Genomic DNA, 15,436 nt, shown 5'->3' on the forward strand with positions numbered 1-15,436 from the left:
TCTCTCCTCATGCTAACATTTCTGCCTTCTGCGTCAGAAACAGGTCCTTATGTGTAATTTATTGGTTCAGAGGAAGACTCAAACCCTCATCTTCCTCCCTCCATGGCCATCCCTCTATCCTCCAGGTCACACTGCCTCTTGGTCTTCAGTCATTACTCCATAAGTGTTTACTGAATTGAATCAATATTGCAATTGAAACACAAATCAGTCTGTTTTCTCCAACTTCCCCTCCTCTTCACACAAATCTTCCTTTTCTGTTGATGGCCCCCAGCCTCCCAGTCCCCTGTATTGGCAGCCTTGTGTTGGGTCTTTCCAGTCCTTCACCTCCAGTCTCCAGTCATTCCCATGCCTCATTTTGCTTATGGTCACATCATTTGTCATCTCTCTTGCATTTTCTCCCCTCACAGAGCCTCCAACCTAGGCAAGAAATTCAGCACCTGGTGCTCTATCCACTGTGCTGCCTATAGGCTTATAGACTGAGAAGCTGAGGAAGCTTAGAAGTCACTGATTCTAACCTCATTTTTCAGATGATGAGCCTGAGGCCCAGAGAGCAGTATTTCTGACCAGTGAGTGGCTAACTCAGCGTAAAAGAGTCAGGCCATATTTGAATCACTGTCTCCCTGATTTCAAGTTCAGTGTTCTATCCACCGAGCCAGGCTGCCCTTCACAGCAAGTACAATGAGGGGAGGGACTAGATGGCCTCTGAAGTTCCTTCAATCCATAAGCCTGTGAGCCAGGGACCAAAGACCCAAAGACTCATTGAAGAAGCTGAGGGCTGTGTATTACATATCCATTAACTGACTACAAATGAAAATAAACTGCAAAGTCAGACCTCTTTCCCCATGGCCACATGGTTGGTCTTGGGTGGAGACATATCTCCTGATTCCTAATGAGCTGAAAGACTGGAGAACTAGAGGCAATGAGAACACAAAGAAACAATGGTGAAATGCAAATCCAAGCACTCAGACATATCACTCTGCCTCAAGCCAACCCCACAGCTCTGCCTATTTCAGTAAATATCTCAAAACCAAGAAGCAATCTTCTTGCCAACAAATGCTAGATCTCCAAATGTTGGGCCATTAATTAATAATGTGGCCACATTTTCTCTTAGAAACAAGATGCCCTAATTAACCCACTGGGAGGCACCTGCAATGTTGGCTAAGGCATCACATACCCACCTGAAAGAGCTGCTTGGCACTGCACAGTTGATGCCCCCAATAAAGACCATGTTTGGCATGATGGGTTTAGGGTAATCCATCACAAAGTCTGACCTCACAAGCCACACAGACCCATGGATCAGAACATCCACTATACTCAGGTCTCTCTGAAGGAGTTCTGAAGCTAGCCTTTCAAAAGATGAAAATAGAATATGGCACAATCACTTCTGGAACACAGAGTGTTCTTTACTCGATGTAGGAATGTCATCTGGTCTGTGTTTTCTGTAAACAATCTAGGAATATAGGAAGGTGGGTTGGGGCACTGAGTGCTCTCAGCATCTAAGCCACAGGGGAGTCCTCTCAAAAAATACATGGCTGGAATGGACAGATACTGTGCCAGAAGGGCTCCAAAGGGAGTGAGAGGATCAGTTAAAACATCATAGTGGGCATCTTCCAGGGATGTCATCAGGTCCTAGAACAAGTCCCTACAAAAGCCATTTTACATGTCACTGGTGTTCTTCATGCCTATAATCATTTCAGAAAGTCTCTTCAGGAGAGGATCTGGTTGAAAGACCTTTTAAAAATTATTGCACATCATTGCGTGGAAAATGTCCTTGCTGAAATTTACTGGAAAGGTACTGAGAGTGTAGCTCTATCCTTCCCTGATGTGCAAGGGCAGCTCTGGTGCCAGGAAAACACTTTCATGGCCTCTCAGGCTGAGCTCCTGGACCACTTCCCTCATGCTGAGCCAGTGGCTGCCATCCATGGGGATCACCAGCAGCGTCCCTCCTTTGACAAATCCGAGGCACAGAGAGCCAGCCCCACCAGAGCCAAGGGCCAATGTCGGAGCTCTGTGGCATCTCTGCCCATTTCTGGCTAACTCAGCATCAGTAAAAAGAAGTATAGCTGAGTCAAATAAAGAGAAGACGGATCTCTCCTCTTCCCCTCGTTCCTTGGTTCCTGGGATGCTGCTCTCCAGCCTGAGATGCTGAGGCCCCAAGGACACACAGGGAGCACGATGCAAATTCCGACTCGGGTCTCCTGTCTCTCAGTCTAGCTCTCTTTCTCTTATTCCGTGTAACAATAAACATGATTGATACATATGTGTTAATAATATGTTTTCTGTGCTGTGATAATATTAGGATGTATTCTTTATGTGTTAGTTACTATCTGTGTGAATGGCTGTTCGTTCACACCCCTGCCCCCCTCTCATACATACTCTCTCGCTCCTCCCTCTGTCTCTTCCTCTCTGTCTGTCTGTCTCTCTCTCTCACACACACACACAAACACACACCCTTCCAGACCCTGTGGCCTTCACATGGTTCAGGCACATCACTCAATGGGCTTTCAGTAGTAGATGCAAAAGAACTGTGAAAGGTGTTTGCTTAGGAAATGATACTTGAAAAGACTTTGTCCAACAATTCAATGAGACAAGCCCTTTGGAATAATGAGAGTGAACCTTTCTGAATGAAGAGGATTCTCCATGAATCAAGTTTCCATGAGTGAAGGAGCCCAGACCAGCTGTCCAGGGGTTGGCCTCCCCCACACACAGTTGGAAGGAATAGCACAGAGCAGTCTTCATCATTATTGCTGGGCAGGTCTCTTGGGGAAAACCTTGGTTTCCCTGGCATCCCTCAGGGCTCAGTTCACACTTCCCCTCCTTCAGGAGCCTCTCCTCTGCCCCCAGCTTGTATTCCAACTCTGTCCCATTATCTTCCATCCACTGCATACATGCTGACTGCACCTCATTATTTGCATACTGTCTCCTCCCATTGGAGTGTCTGCTTGTATAGGACAGGGATGGTTTTCCCCTTCCTGTGTGTCCCAGAGCCCAGCACCATGTCTGGCATGCAGGGGACAGTTCATAATGACCTTCTCCTTACGGGCTCAATGCCTAAAAGTTTTCTAAGGCTGGGAGTGAAGGAGGAATGGACAACTGCTTAGGTGAAGTGAGTTCCCACCCTAAAGAATATTCTAGTACTGATTAAAAAACAAACCAGAAGCCTTTCCTCAGGGTCATGGAATGAGGAGAAGTTCACTGGTTAATCATTTGCCTCTGAACCTTAGATTGGTGCCACCAGCTCCGGGGTCTGATCCAGTCAGAGGCAGGGAGTGGCACACTGAGCTGAAGGGCTGCACCAGGGTCAGGAGGGCAAGGTGGGACAATTACTAGCTTGGTCAACCTTTTTCACCTGCATCAGCCTCAGTTTCCTCTTGTTCAGGTGAAGATAATCATCATGCCCACCTCAGGTAATGTTGAGAGTATCCAATGTCTCTTTCTCTATCTCTTACTCTGTCTTTCCTCTCTCTCTGTTACTCTTTCTTTCTCTCTTTTACACACTCTCACACACACGGATACATGCACAGACCCCTCTACTGTGATGACCCTCCAGCCTCTGTGGCCTTTCACATGGTCCAGGCATGTCACTGAATGGCCCTTCAGGCATAGATGGATAAACCATCAAGGGAGTTTGCTAGGAAATGATGGTAGGAAAGTGTGCAACAAGTCAACTCAATGAGCCCTTGGCAACAATGACCACTGTGTCCCTCTCTGACCACAAGATGGCTTCCAATCTCTCCCATGTCTTCCCAAGTCTACAGTGTGTGTCAGATCCTACCTCCTCACATACCATAGAAAGAAGATGATGTGGTCATAGGACCTAAGGGTGTCCCACCCTTCCTGTCTGCCCATGCTAACATTCCTGCTTTCTTGGTCACAAACAGTCCCTGATGTGTAATTCACTAAGTCAGAAGAAGGCTTGAACCCCCATCTTCCTCACTCTATGGCCACCCCTCTGCCATCTCTCCCACACTGCCTCTCTGTTTTAAATCATTTCTCCAGAAGTGTTTGTTGAATTGAATCCGCATTTCAACTGAAACACAAATCATTCTATATCCCCCAACTTGCCAGTCCTTTTCCCTCAAACCCTTCCATCTCTGTTGATGGCCCCCAGCCTTCCAGTTCCCTGGATTTACAGCCTTGAGTCAGGAATCTCCTCTCCTCTCCCACTCTCTGGTCACTTCCCATGCCTAAGTGAGTCTATGTTCATGTCCTCTGTCATATCTCTTGCCTTTTCTCTACCCACAGAGCCTCCAACCTTGACAAGGCTCTCTTCACGTGGCACTCTATGCCCTTGGCTATCTTACTTCCCTCAGTTCTCTAGAGCCATGGACTGAGAAACTGAAGGGACCTTGAAAGTCACTGATACCAGGCTCATTTTATAGATGATGAGCCTGAGGCCCGGACTGCAGCTCTCAGAATCAAAGAGTGAGGCCACGTTTGAACCCAAGCGCCCAGGATGCGAAGTCCCGTGTCCTGTCCGCAGCCAGGCTGCCCCTCGCCGGATATAAAGGGAGGGACAAGAAGGTGAATGAGGTCCCTTCAGCCTATGAACCCGTGAGCCTGTGACCAAGGACCCAAAGGCTCATTGAAGAAGCCTAAGTCTGTGTGCTACCTCTCCTTTCCATGACTAAAGAGGAAACTAATCTGCAAAGGAGGCAGAGCCCTTTCCCCATGGACACACAGTTGGTCAGTGGCAGAATCAGGGCCCCTGCTTCCTAAGTACCTGAAAGATTGGAGAGCTAGAGACAGTGAGAACACAAAGAAAGGGAGGGAAAAAATGTTTGTTAAGTGTTTATTAAACAATGCACTGAGACTTACTCCTCTGGCTCAAGCTGACCCCCCAGTTCTGCCTAATTCAGGAAATGTCACAAACCTCATAAGGCAATCTTCATCCAGGCACAAGTTTCCACATTCTGGGTTTTTCAAAGCCGGGGGACTCTCAACAACGGCTTCCCAGAATTCAGATCAAATCACAGAACACTTCTCAAAGTGAGTCCCAAAACAAAGCTACACATCAGGGCTTATATAGCCTTCTCCTGGCTCAGAGAATGTAACAACCTTATTGACCCACTGGCCAATCAAAAAGTATCTACTGAAAAACAAGCCTCCCTCCCCAGGCTTCTGGTGCACGTTAGCCTAGGGGCAGGGAAGATCTTTAAAATTTACATTCGCATTACAGGGGACTAATTAAAAAAAGTGGCCCAATTTTCTCTTAGACACAAGATGCTGTAATGAACCCACTGGATGGAGCCAGCAAGGTCGGCTAAGGCATCACATACCCACCTGTGAGAGCTGCTTGGCACTGGCACAGTTGATGCCCCCAATGAAGACCATGTTTGGCATGATGCGTTTAGGGTAATCCATCACAAAGTCAGTCCTCACAAGCCATATGGAATGGACCCATGATTCAGAACATCTACTATACTCATGTCTTTCTGAAGGAGTTCTGAAGCCAGGTTTCCATAGGGTTTCAGATAGAAATAGCATTCCATGTTCTGGGGCAAAGGGTATAGAATATTCTTTACTTGCTGTAGGAATTTCATCTAGTCTGTGTTTTCTGTGGCCAGTCTGGGGATATAGGACTATGGGTCTTGGCACAGTGCTTTCAGCATTTAAGCTACAGGGGAGTCCTTTCAAGAAATAAACAGCTTTGATGGTCAGATAGTGCCCTAGAACATGTCCACAGTGATTAGCAGGATCTGTTAAAATGCCATCATAATGGGCATCTTCCAGGGACTTAATCAGTTCCTTGTTATAGACTAAGTTTGTACAAAAGCCGGGGTACATGTCATATATCCTCTTAAAGAGTAGAGCATTGTGAAAAAATCTCTTCAGAGAAGGTCTTGGGTCAAATATCATTGGAAATCAGATTCTATTAGTTCTTGAAAACAGACCTTGCTGAATGTGATTGTAAAGGTCTGCAAAGAATTGCGCTGTCCTTCCTTGACATACAAAGATAGCTGTGGTGCTCGGAAGACACTTTCATGGCCTCTCAGGCTGAGTTCCTGGCCCACTTCCTGCCCGCTGAGCCAGTGGCTGCCTTCCACGGGGATCCTCAGCAGCTTCCAGCTCCCCGCCTTTGACAAAGCCCAGGCAGACAGCACAGAGAGCCAGCCCCACCGGAGCCCAGGGCCCTTTGGTCATTGCTACAAAGCCCAGGATACCTCAGAAGAACAGAGTCTGCAGACTCTTCTCTGCTCCCTCTCTCAGCCTTGCAGTTTTCCCATCCCTGTGCCTTACATTGGTCTGGTTGTGGAAGCATCACATTAAACGAGGTAAAAGGCAATTGCAAGAGAGGTTGAACTTTCGGTTCTTCACATTTATGACGGATTTACCTCCTGTCATTAATCTTTAAAAGAAATGTCAGTACATCTCTCTCCCTCTCCATTGATCTCTCCTCCTCTGGACCAAAAACACAGTCTGAGCAAAACTGCCTTGGCTGCATTTGTACTTCCCCATCACAGCTTCCAAACGTCCCGGTGAAGGGAGACTTGGAAGTCTTGGTGTCCAATCCCCCACTTTACAGAAGAGAAAACTGAGGCCAAGAGAGGGAAGAACTTTCCCAGGAACTTGGCTGCCCGTTCTCGTGGCCAGCTTTCTCCTCCTCCCTTCTCTGCCCCTTTCCCATTAATGTGAATGTCTGCTCCAGCCTGATTTCCTCCTGCTGACTTCCTCCTCTCTTATGATGTGCTTTCTGTTCCTCTCTGCCTTGACGTTTCTGCTGCATTGGACACTGCTGTCCTCTCCTTCGTCCTAGGATTTCTCTCTCCTTTATCTGCACTCTCTGGTTTTCCTCCTCCTCTCTAGCTCCCTCTTGGTCTTTCTATCTGAGTTCTGATCCTGGAAGACGACAAGGCCACTTGCGTCATCTGATGCTCAGCTTGAAGGTCTTAAGGGAGAGCATCCCCCTCTCCTTTCTCAGAGCTCTTTGTATCCTGTTTTCCCAAAGTCAGTGTGTGTCAGATTGTACCTGCTTACATAGCATTAAGGAATATAATGTGGTCATAGGACCCAAGAGTCTGCCTTCCTCTTCATGTCCCTTCCCCTCTGCTCATACTAATTTTTGTGCCTCTTGGTCAGAGACAGGGCATGATGTGTAATTCATTGGGTCAGAGGAAAACTTGAACCTTCATCTTCCTCCCTCCATTGAAACTCACTCTCCATCTCTCCCACACTGACTCTGTCTTAAATGGTTTCTCCAGAAGTGTTGGCTGTATTGAATTGGCGATGTGATTGGAACACAAATCAGCTCGATTCCCCAGCTTGCCAGTCCTATTTCCCCAAACTCTCCCATCTCTGTGGATGGGTCCAGCATTTCCAGTCACCTGGATTCGCAGCCTTGGGCTGTGTCTTTCTTGTACTTTACCCCCAGTCACTTCCCATTTCTTCTCGAGTCTATATTCATTGCATCTGTCTTACCTCTTGTGTTCTCTCCACTCACAGTGCCTACAACTTTGACAAGGTGCTCATCATCTGCCTTTTGGGGAAAGACCTTGAGCTTGTCAAACAATACCCTCCTAAAGTTATGTATTCCAATGCCCCCTTCGACCCAGATATGGTCTGATAGGGTGCCACAGAACAGAACCATCCCTTCCCTAGTCTGAGACCTCTTCCCTCTCCTAATAGGACCTAAGGAAGATTGATTGCAAGAGCGTTCTGGCCCATCCCGTTATTGGATTTAGTATGAAGAAGTGCAGATGAGTCAATAAAAGAGAAGACGGATCTCTCCCCTTCTCCTCGTTCCTTGGTTTCTGGGATGCTGCGCCCCAGCCCTCCCAGCTGCTCTCCAGGCTGAGATGCTGAGGCCCCAAGGACACACAGGGAGCACGATTCAAATTCTGACTCAGGTCTCCTGTCTCTCAGTCTAGCTCTCTTTCTCTTATTTCATGTACAAAAAAAGGATTAATATGTATGGAGAAAATATATGTCGTCTATGCTGTGATAATATGTCACAGGATGCATTCTTTATGTGTGTGGATGGCTGTTCACATCCCTGCCCCACTCTCTCACATTCTCTCTCTCTGTTTCTGTCTTTCTGTTTGTCTTTCTCTCTCTGTTTCTCTCTGTCTGTCTTTCTGTCTCTGCCTCTGTCTGCCTTTCTCTTTCTGCTTCTCTCTGTCTTTCTGTCTCCGTCTGTCTCAATTCTCTCTTATACACACACAGACACACAGAGAAAGACATAGAAACTCACACACACACACACCCTTCTGCTGTGATGACCCTCCAGCCTCTGTGGCCTTTCACATGGTTCAGGCATGTCACTCAATGGGCCTTCAGAAGTAGACGGATGAACCATGAAGGGGGTTGTTAGGAAATGACATTTGGGAAGAGTTTGTCCAACAAGTCAGTGAGACAAGCCCTTGGGAATAATGATCCCTGTGTCCCTTTCTGAATGAAGAGGCTTCCACATCAGTTTCCATGAGCTATGTCCATGGAGCCCAGTGCAGCTGTCCCCAGGGATGACCTCCCTCCCCCACAGCCTGCTGGGAAGTGCAGACTCTGCAGAGTAGTCTTCATCACTCTTGCTGGGCAGGTTTCTTGGGTAGACCCTCGGTATTGTCAGAACCTGGCATCTCTTGGGTTCCAGTTCACACTTCACCAGGAGCCTTTCCTCTGCCCACCACCCCCTGGCTACGAATTTTCCTCTGTCCCATTGCCTTCCATAAACTGCATCTGTCTTGAACCTACCTCATTATTTGCACACTGTCTTCTCCCAGTAAAATGTCTGTTCCAAAGGGGAGTGATAATTTTTGCCTTTCTATGTATGCCAGAGCCCAGCACAGTGCCTGGCATGCAGGAGGCAGCTAATAATGGCCTGTCCCTTACTGCCTCAGTGTCTGAACTAGTTATCTAAGGGTACAAGTGAAGGAGAAATTGCCAATTGGTTAGGTGAAGGGAGTTCCCACCCAGAAGCAATCTACAGTACTGATAATAATAATGAAAAGAAACCTTTCATCAAGGTCACGGAATGATAAGAAATTCACTGATTAATCATTTCCCTCTGGCCATGAGATGGCTTCCACTATCTCCCATGCTCCCAAAGTCTACAGTGTGTCAGATCCCCCCTGTCTACATGCCATAAAGAGAAGATGCTGTGCTCATAGGACCCAAGGGTCTCCCACCCTTCCTGTCTGCCCATGCTAACATTCCTGCCTTCTTGGTCACAAACAGGCCCTGCCTGATGTGTAATTCACTGGGTCAGAGGAAGGCTTGAACCCTCATCTTCCTCACTCTAGGCCACCCCTCTACCATCTCTTCCACACTGTCTCTCTGTTTCAACTCATTTCTCCAAAAGTGTTTACTGAACTGAATTGAGATTAGCAACTGGAACACAGATCATTCTATGCTACCCAGCTTGCCAGGCCTCTTCCCCCAAACCCTCCCATCTCTGTGGATGGCCCCTGGATTCACAGCCTTGGGGCGGCTCTTTCCTCTCCTCCCCCAGTCTCTGGTCCCTGTGCCTTAGTGATTCTCTGTTCATGTCCTCTGCCATAGCTCTTGCCGCTTCTCTCCTCAGAGCCTTCACTTTATCCACTGAGCTCTCTAGCTGCCCTCAGTCGTATAGGCTCGTAAATTTAGAAGATTTAAAAGACATTAGAAATCCCTGAGCACACGTCCATTTTTCAGATGATAAAAAACCAGACGATGCTCAGAGAGGGGCATCTCTGTCCAGTGAATGGCTCCCCGCATCTCAGAGTGAGAAAATGTTTGAATCTAAGTCTCCATCACTTCAAGCCAGTGTTCTGTCCTCCAGACCGGGCTGCCCCTCATGATAATTAAAATGAGGGGAGGGTCTAGAAGCTCTCTGAGGTCTTTTGAACCTATGAGTCACTGACCCTCTCACCAAAGACCCAAACACTCGGTTAAGCAGCCCAAGAAGGTGTGTTACATTCCCTGTAACTGACAGAAGGGGAAAATAAACTGCAAAGAAGGAAGAGCCCTTTCCCCATGGCCACACAGTTGGTCAGTGGCAGAACCAGGGCTCTTGCTTCCTAAGGACCTGAAAGATTGGAGAGCTAGAGGCAGTGAGAACACAAAGAAACCAAGGCAAGAAGTGTTTGCCAACTAAAGCACTGAGACTTATCCCTCTGCCTCAAGCCAACTCCCCAGTTCTGCCTAATTCAGACGATGTCCCAAGCCTTTTAAAGCAATGCTCATCTCGACACACTCCGGGTCACCAAAAGTTGGAGCACTAATTAAAAGCCTATCCAGATTTTCTCTTACAAACAAGACACTCTAATTAACCCACTGGGAGGCATCTGCAAGTTTGGCTAAGACATCACATACCCACCTGCGAGAGCTGCTTGGCACTGGCACAGTTGATGCCCCCAATGAAGACCATGTTTGGCATGATGGGTTTAGGGTAATCCATCACAAAGTCTGTCCTCATTAGCCACACAGATCCATAGCTCAGAAGATCCACTATACTCATGTCTCTCTGAAGGAGCTCTGAAGCCAGCCTTTCATAAGGTGAATACATCATATGGCACATCATGTTCTGGAACAAAGGGTACAGAATGTTCTTTACCCGCTGTAGGAATGTCATCCGGTCTGTGTTTTCTGTGGCCAGTCTGGGGATATAGGAAGGTGGGTTGGGGCACTGAGTGCTCTCAGCATCTAAGCCACAGGGGAGTCCTCTCAAGAAATAAACAGCTGGAATGGACAGATACTGTGCCACAAGGGCTCCACAGGGCATTACAGGATCGGTTAAAACGGCATCATAGTGGGCATCTTCCAGGGACTTCATCAGGTCCTTGTTATAGACTAAATTCACACAGAAGCTAAGGTACATGTCAGTGACATTCTTCAAGGTTGTAATGATATCAAAAAATCTCTTCATGAAAGGGTCTGGGTCAAATAGCTTCTGGGTATTATTGTGGTTCATCTTCTGGAAGAGGTCCCTGCTGAAAGTAACTGGAAAGCTCCTCAGAGTGTAGTGCTGTCCTTCCCTGATGTGCATGGACAGCTCCGGTGCCAGGACAACACTTTCATGGCCTCTCAGCGTGAGCTCCTGGACCACTTCCCGCATGCTGAGCCAATGGCTGCCGTCCATGGGGATCACCAGCAGCTTCCCTCCTTTGCCAAAGCCCAGGCAGGTAGCACAGAGAGACAGCCCCATCAGAGCCAAGGGCCAAAGTTGCAGCCCCATGACCATCACTGCCAAGATCAGAACCCCTTGTGGAGGCTAGGTGGCGCAGTGAATGGAGCACCGGCCCTGGAGTCAGGAGGACTTGAGTTCAATTCTGGCCTCAGAGACTTAATGCAAAAAACTAGTCATGTGACCTTGGGCAAGTCACTTAACCCCAATTGCCCTACCTTCCCCCTTCCATAAAAAAATGTCAGAACCCCTAAGAGTGAGCAGGGTCCATGTAAACTCTGCCCTGTTCCCTGTCTTTCCAACTATGAGCCCTATCTTTGTCTGGTTATGGAAGCAATAAAGTTAGTGAAGGAACAGCTAATTGGAAGAGAGAATGAACGTTTGGGTCTTCACATATATGATTAACTTCCTTAGATTAATCATTAAAAGAAATATCAATCTCTCTCCTTCTCCATCGATTTCTCCTAAAAAACACACTCTGGATCAAAAACATACTCAGAGCAAACCATCCTGACGATGTTTGCGTGTCACAACTGCAGCCTCACAAATTCAGAGGTGGAGGGGGTATAGAAGTCATCTCACACAATACCCTCACTTTCCAGAAGAGAAAACTGAGGTCAAGAGAAGGGAAGGGACTTGTCCTGGAACTTGATGCTCTTGCCAACTTTTCTTTCCTCCCTTCTCTGCTCATTTTCTTTTAATGAGCGTCTGCACCAGATTGAATTTCCTCCTGCTGACTCTGAGCTTCCTCCCTCATGACGTGTTTCTGTTCCCGTCTGTCCTGACTTTTCTGCTGCATTGGCCATTGGGGTCCTCTCCTTCTTCCTTGCTTTTCTCTGTCCCATATTGCGCACTCTCTGATTCTCCTCCATCCTCTCGAGCTTCCTCTTTGGCTTTTTCCCTGCTTTTTGTTCTTGGAAGACCCCAAGCCCCTTGAGCCATCTTCAAGGGACCTTGGAAGTCACTGATACCAGGCTCATTTTATAGATGATGAGTCTAAGGCCAGGATGGCAGCTACCAGCATCACAGAGGGAGGCCATGTTTGAACCCAAGTGTCCAGGACATGAAGTCCTGTGTCCTGTCCCCAGCCAGTCTGCCCCTCGCCAGACACAAAAGGAGGGACAAGAAGGTACCTGAGGTCCATTTGACCTATGAGCCTATGATCAAGGACCCAAAGGCTCACTGAAGAAGTCCAAGTCTGTGTGCTACCTCTCCTTTCAATGACTAAAGAGGAAAATAAACTGCAAAGAAGGCAGAGCCCTTTCCCCATGGCCACAGCTGGTCAGTGGCAGAATCAGGGCTCCTGCTTTCTAAAGACCTGAAAGACTGGAGAGCTAGAGGCATTGAGAACACAAAGAAACCAAGGCAAAAAGTGTTTGTCAACAAAAGCACTCAGACATATCCTTCTGCCTCAAGCCAACTCCCCAGTTCTGCCCATTTCAGGAAATGTCACAAACCTCATAAGGCAATCTTCATCTCAGCACACCCTGGGTCACCAAAAGTTGGAGAACAAATTAAAACCTCAGCCATATTTTCTCTTAGAAACAAGATCCTACAATTGTCTCAATGGGAGGCACCTGCAATGTTGCCTAAGGCATCAAATACCCACCTGGGAGAGCTGTTTGGCATTGGCACAGTTGATGCCCCCGATGAAGACCATGTTTGGCATGATGGGTTTAGGGTACTCCATCACAAAGTCCGACCTCACAAGCCACACAGACCCATGGCTCAGAACATCCACTATACTCATGTCTCTCTGAAGGAGTTCTGAAGCCAGCCTTGCATAAGGTGAATATATCATATGGCACATCATGTTGTGGAGCAAAGGGTGCACTATGTTCTTTACCCGCTGTAGGAATGTCATCCTGTCTGTGTTTCCTGTAAACAACCTGGGAATGTAGGAAGGTGGGTCAGGGCACTGAGTGCTCTCAGCATCTAAGCCACAGGGGAGTCCTCTCAAAAAATAGATGGCTGGAATGGACAGATACTGTGCCAGAATGGCTCCACAGGGCACTACAGAATCGGTGAAAACAGCATCATAGTGGGCATCTTCCAGGGACTTCATCAGGTCCTTGTTAGAGAACAAGTCTGTACAAAAGCCAATGGACATTTCATTGGCTTTCTTCAAGATTGTAATCATATCAAAAAGTCTCTTCAGGAAAGGACCTGGTTGAAAGATCTTTAGAAAATTATTGTATATCATCTGGTGGAAAACGTCCTTGCTGAATTTGACTGGAAATGTCCTCAGAGTGTAGTTTTGTCCTTCTCTGATGTGCATGGACAATTCCGGTGCCAGAACGATGCTTTCATGGCCTCTCAGGCTGAGCTCCTGGACCACTTCCCTCATGCTGAGCCAGTGGCTGCCGTCCACGGGGATCACCAGCAGCTTCCCTCCTTTGACAAAGCCCAGGCAGGCAGCACAGAGAGTCAGCCCCACCAGAGCCCAAGGCCAAGGTCGGAGCCCTGTGGCCATCTCTGCAAAGCCCAGGATACTTCAGGAAGAGTGGGGTCTGGAAACTCTGCTCTGTTCCCTGTTTCAGCCTGGCAGTTTTGACAACCCTGTGCCTTATATTTGTTTCATCACAGACTCAAAAATATTCATCAGTCAAAGTTAATTCGATGAGAGACTACTATTGGCTCTTCACATCTAAGCTTGACTTTTTCAGATTAAACATTAAAAGAAATGTCGATATCTCGCTCTCCCTTTCCTCCTCTGAACAAAACACATACTCAGAACAAAACTGTCTTGACAGTTCAGCACGTTAGTGTCACCGGCTCACAAACACTGAGGGGGAAGGGGATTTAGAAGTCATCTTATCCAATAGCCCTAATTTACAGAATAGAAAACAGAGGCTGAGAGAAGGGAAGGGACGTATCTAGGAACTTGGCTGCCTGCTCTCACTGCCAGCTTTTCTCTCCTCCCTTCTCTGCCCATTTGCCATTAATGAGGGGTCTGCACCAGAATGAATTTCCTCCTGCTGATTTTGAACTTCCTCCTTTAGGATGTGGCTTCTGTTCTCGTCTGACCTGACTTTTCTGCTTCACTGGACACTGCTCGGATTGCTTTCTCCCATTTTCTGCACTCTCTGATTCTCCTCCTTGCTCTAGGGCTTCCTCTTTGGTGTTAGGAGTTTCATTCCTGAAAACTCCCAAGGCCTCTTCAGTTATCTGATGCTCAGCTGTAAGGTCTTAAGGGAGGGGATCTCTCTCTCCTTTCGTAGAATTCCTTGTAACCTTCTCTCCCAAGTCTACAACGTTAGTCAGATCTCACCTGCCTAGGTGCCGTGGTCACAGGACCCAAGGGCCTCCCACCCTTCCTGTCTGCTCCTACTAGCATTTCTGCCGTCTCGGTCAGAAGCAGGCCCTGATATGCAGTTCACTTGGTCAGAGGGGCACAGGAACCTTCATCTTCCTGACTCCATGGCCACCTATGCATCCTCTCTGCCACACTGCTTCTCTGTCTTACATTATTACTCTAGAAGTGGTTGATGAATTGAATTGGCATTGAAAATGAAACACGAATCAGCAAAGATGATTAATATATATGTAATAATACATTATCTATGCTGTGATAATATGTCATAAAATACATTGTTCATTTGTTACTATACTTGGGGATGACTGTTCACACTGGGCTCCACTCTCTCATGTACTCTCTGTCTCCTCTCTCTTACCTCCCCCACACTCACCCCTCCACTCTGATGATCCTCCAGACTCTGTTGACATTCATATGACTCAGACACATCACTCAGTGGACCTTCAGAAGTAGATGGAAGAACCATGAAGGGGGTTTGTTAGGAAACGACACTTGGAAAGTGTCCAACAAGTCAACAACATGAGCCCTTGGAATGATGGCCATGCCATTTTCTGATTGAGGAGGATTCCCATGAGTTTCCATGAGTGAAGGAGCCCAGAGCAGCTGTCCAGTGGTTGGCCTCCCCCACACAAAGTAGGAAGGAATAGCACAAAGCAGTCTTCATCACTATTGCTGGGCAGGTCTCTCAGGGAGAACCTTGGTTTCCCTGGCATCCCTCAGGGCTCAGTTCACACTTCCCCTCCTTCAGGAGCCTCTCCTCTGCCCCAGCTTGTATTCCAACTCTGTCCCATTATCTTCCATCCACTGCATACAAGCTGACTGCACCTCATTATTTTCATGCAGTCTCCTCCCATTAGAGTGTCTGCTTCTATAGGACAGGGGTCGTGTTTCCCTTCCTGTGTGTCCCAGAGCCCAGCACCATCAGCACCATGACTGGCATGCAGGGAACAGTTCATAATGAACTTCTCCTTACTGCCCCAGGATTCACAGCCTTGGGGAGGGTCTTTCCTCTCCTCCCCCAG

At 47.6% G+C, this 15,436-nt stretch overlaps 2 protein-coding genes and 3 pseudogenes across 5 annotated transcripts in view; 1 reads left to right on the forward strand and 4 right to left on the reverse strand.

Annotated features, from left to right (window-relative positions):
* USP40 (ubiquitin specific peptidase 40) overlaps positions 1–15,436 on the forward strand; it is a 411,887-nt gene that overhangs the window by 234,495 nt on the left and 161,956 nt on the right. The gene's annotated exons all lie outside the window — the stretch shown is intronic.
* Positions 1–15,436, reverse strand: part of LOC138173202 (UDP-glucuronosyltransferase 1A1-like) — a 132,029-nt gene that overhangs the window by 32,297 nt on the left and 84,296 nt on the right. The window lies entirely within an intron of this gene.
* Positions 19–5,343, reverse strand: LOC138173165 (UDP-glucuronosyltransferase 1A5-like; annotated as a pseudogene).
* Positions 4,910–11,332, reverse strand: LOC138173204 (UDP-glucuronosyltransferase 1-2 pseudogene; annotated as a pseudogene).
* Positions 12,012–13,747, reverse strand: LOC138173205 (UDP-glucuronosyltransferase 1A3 pseudogene; annotated as a pseudogene).

This window comes from Petaurus breviceps, unplaced genomic scaffold (genome assembly GCF_028583685.1).
Source record: "Petaurus breviceps papuanus isolate PSGF00001 unplaced genomic scaffold, PetGlider_PUasm1.0 567, whole genome shotgun sequence".
NCBI classification, from domain to species: Eukaryota; Metazoa; Chordata; class Mammalia; order Diprotodontia; family Petauridae; genus Petaurus; species Petaurus breviceps.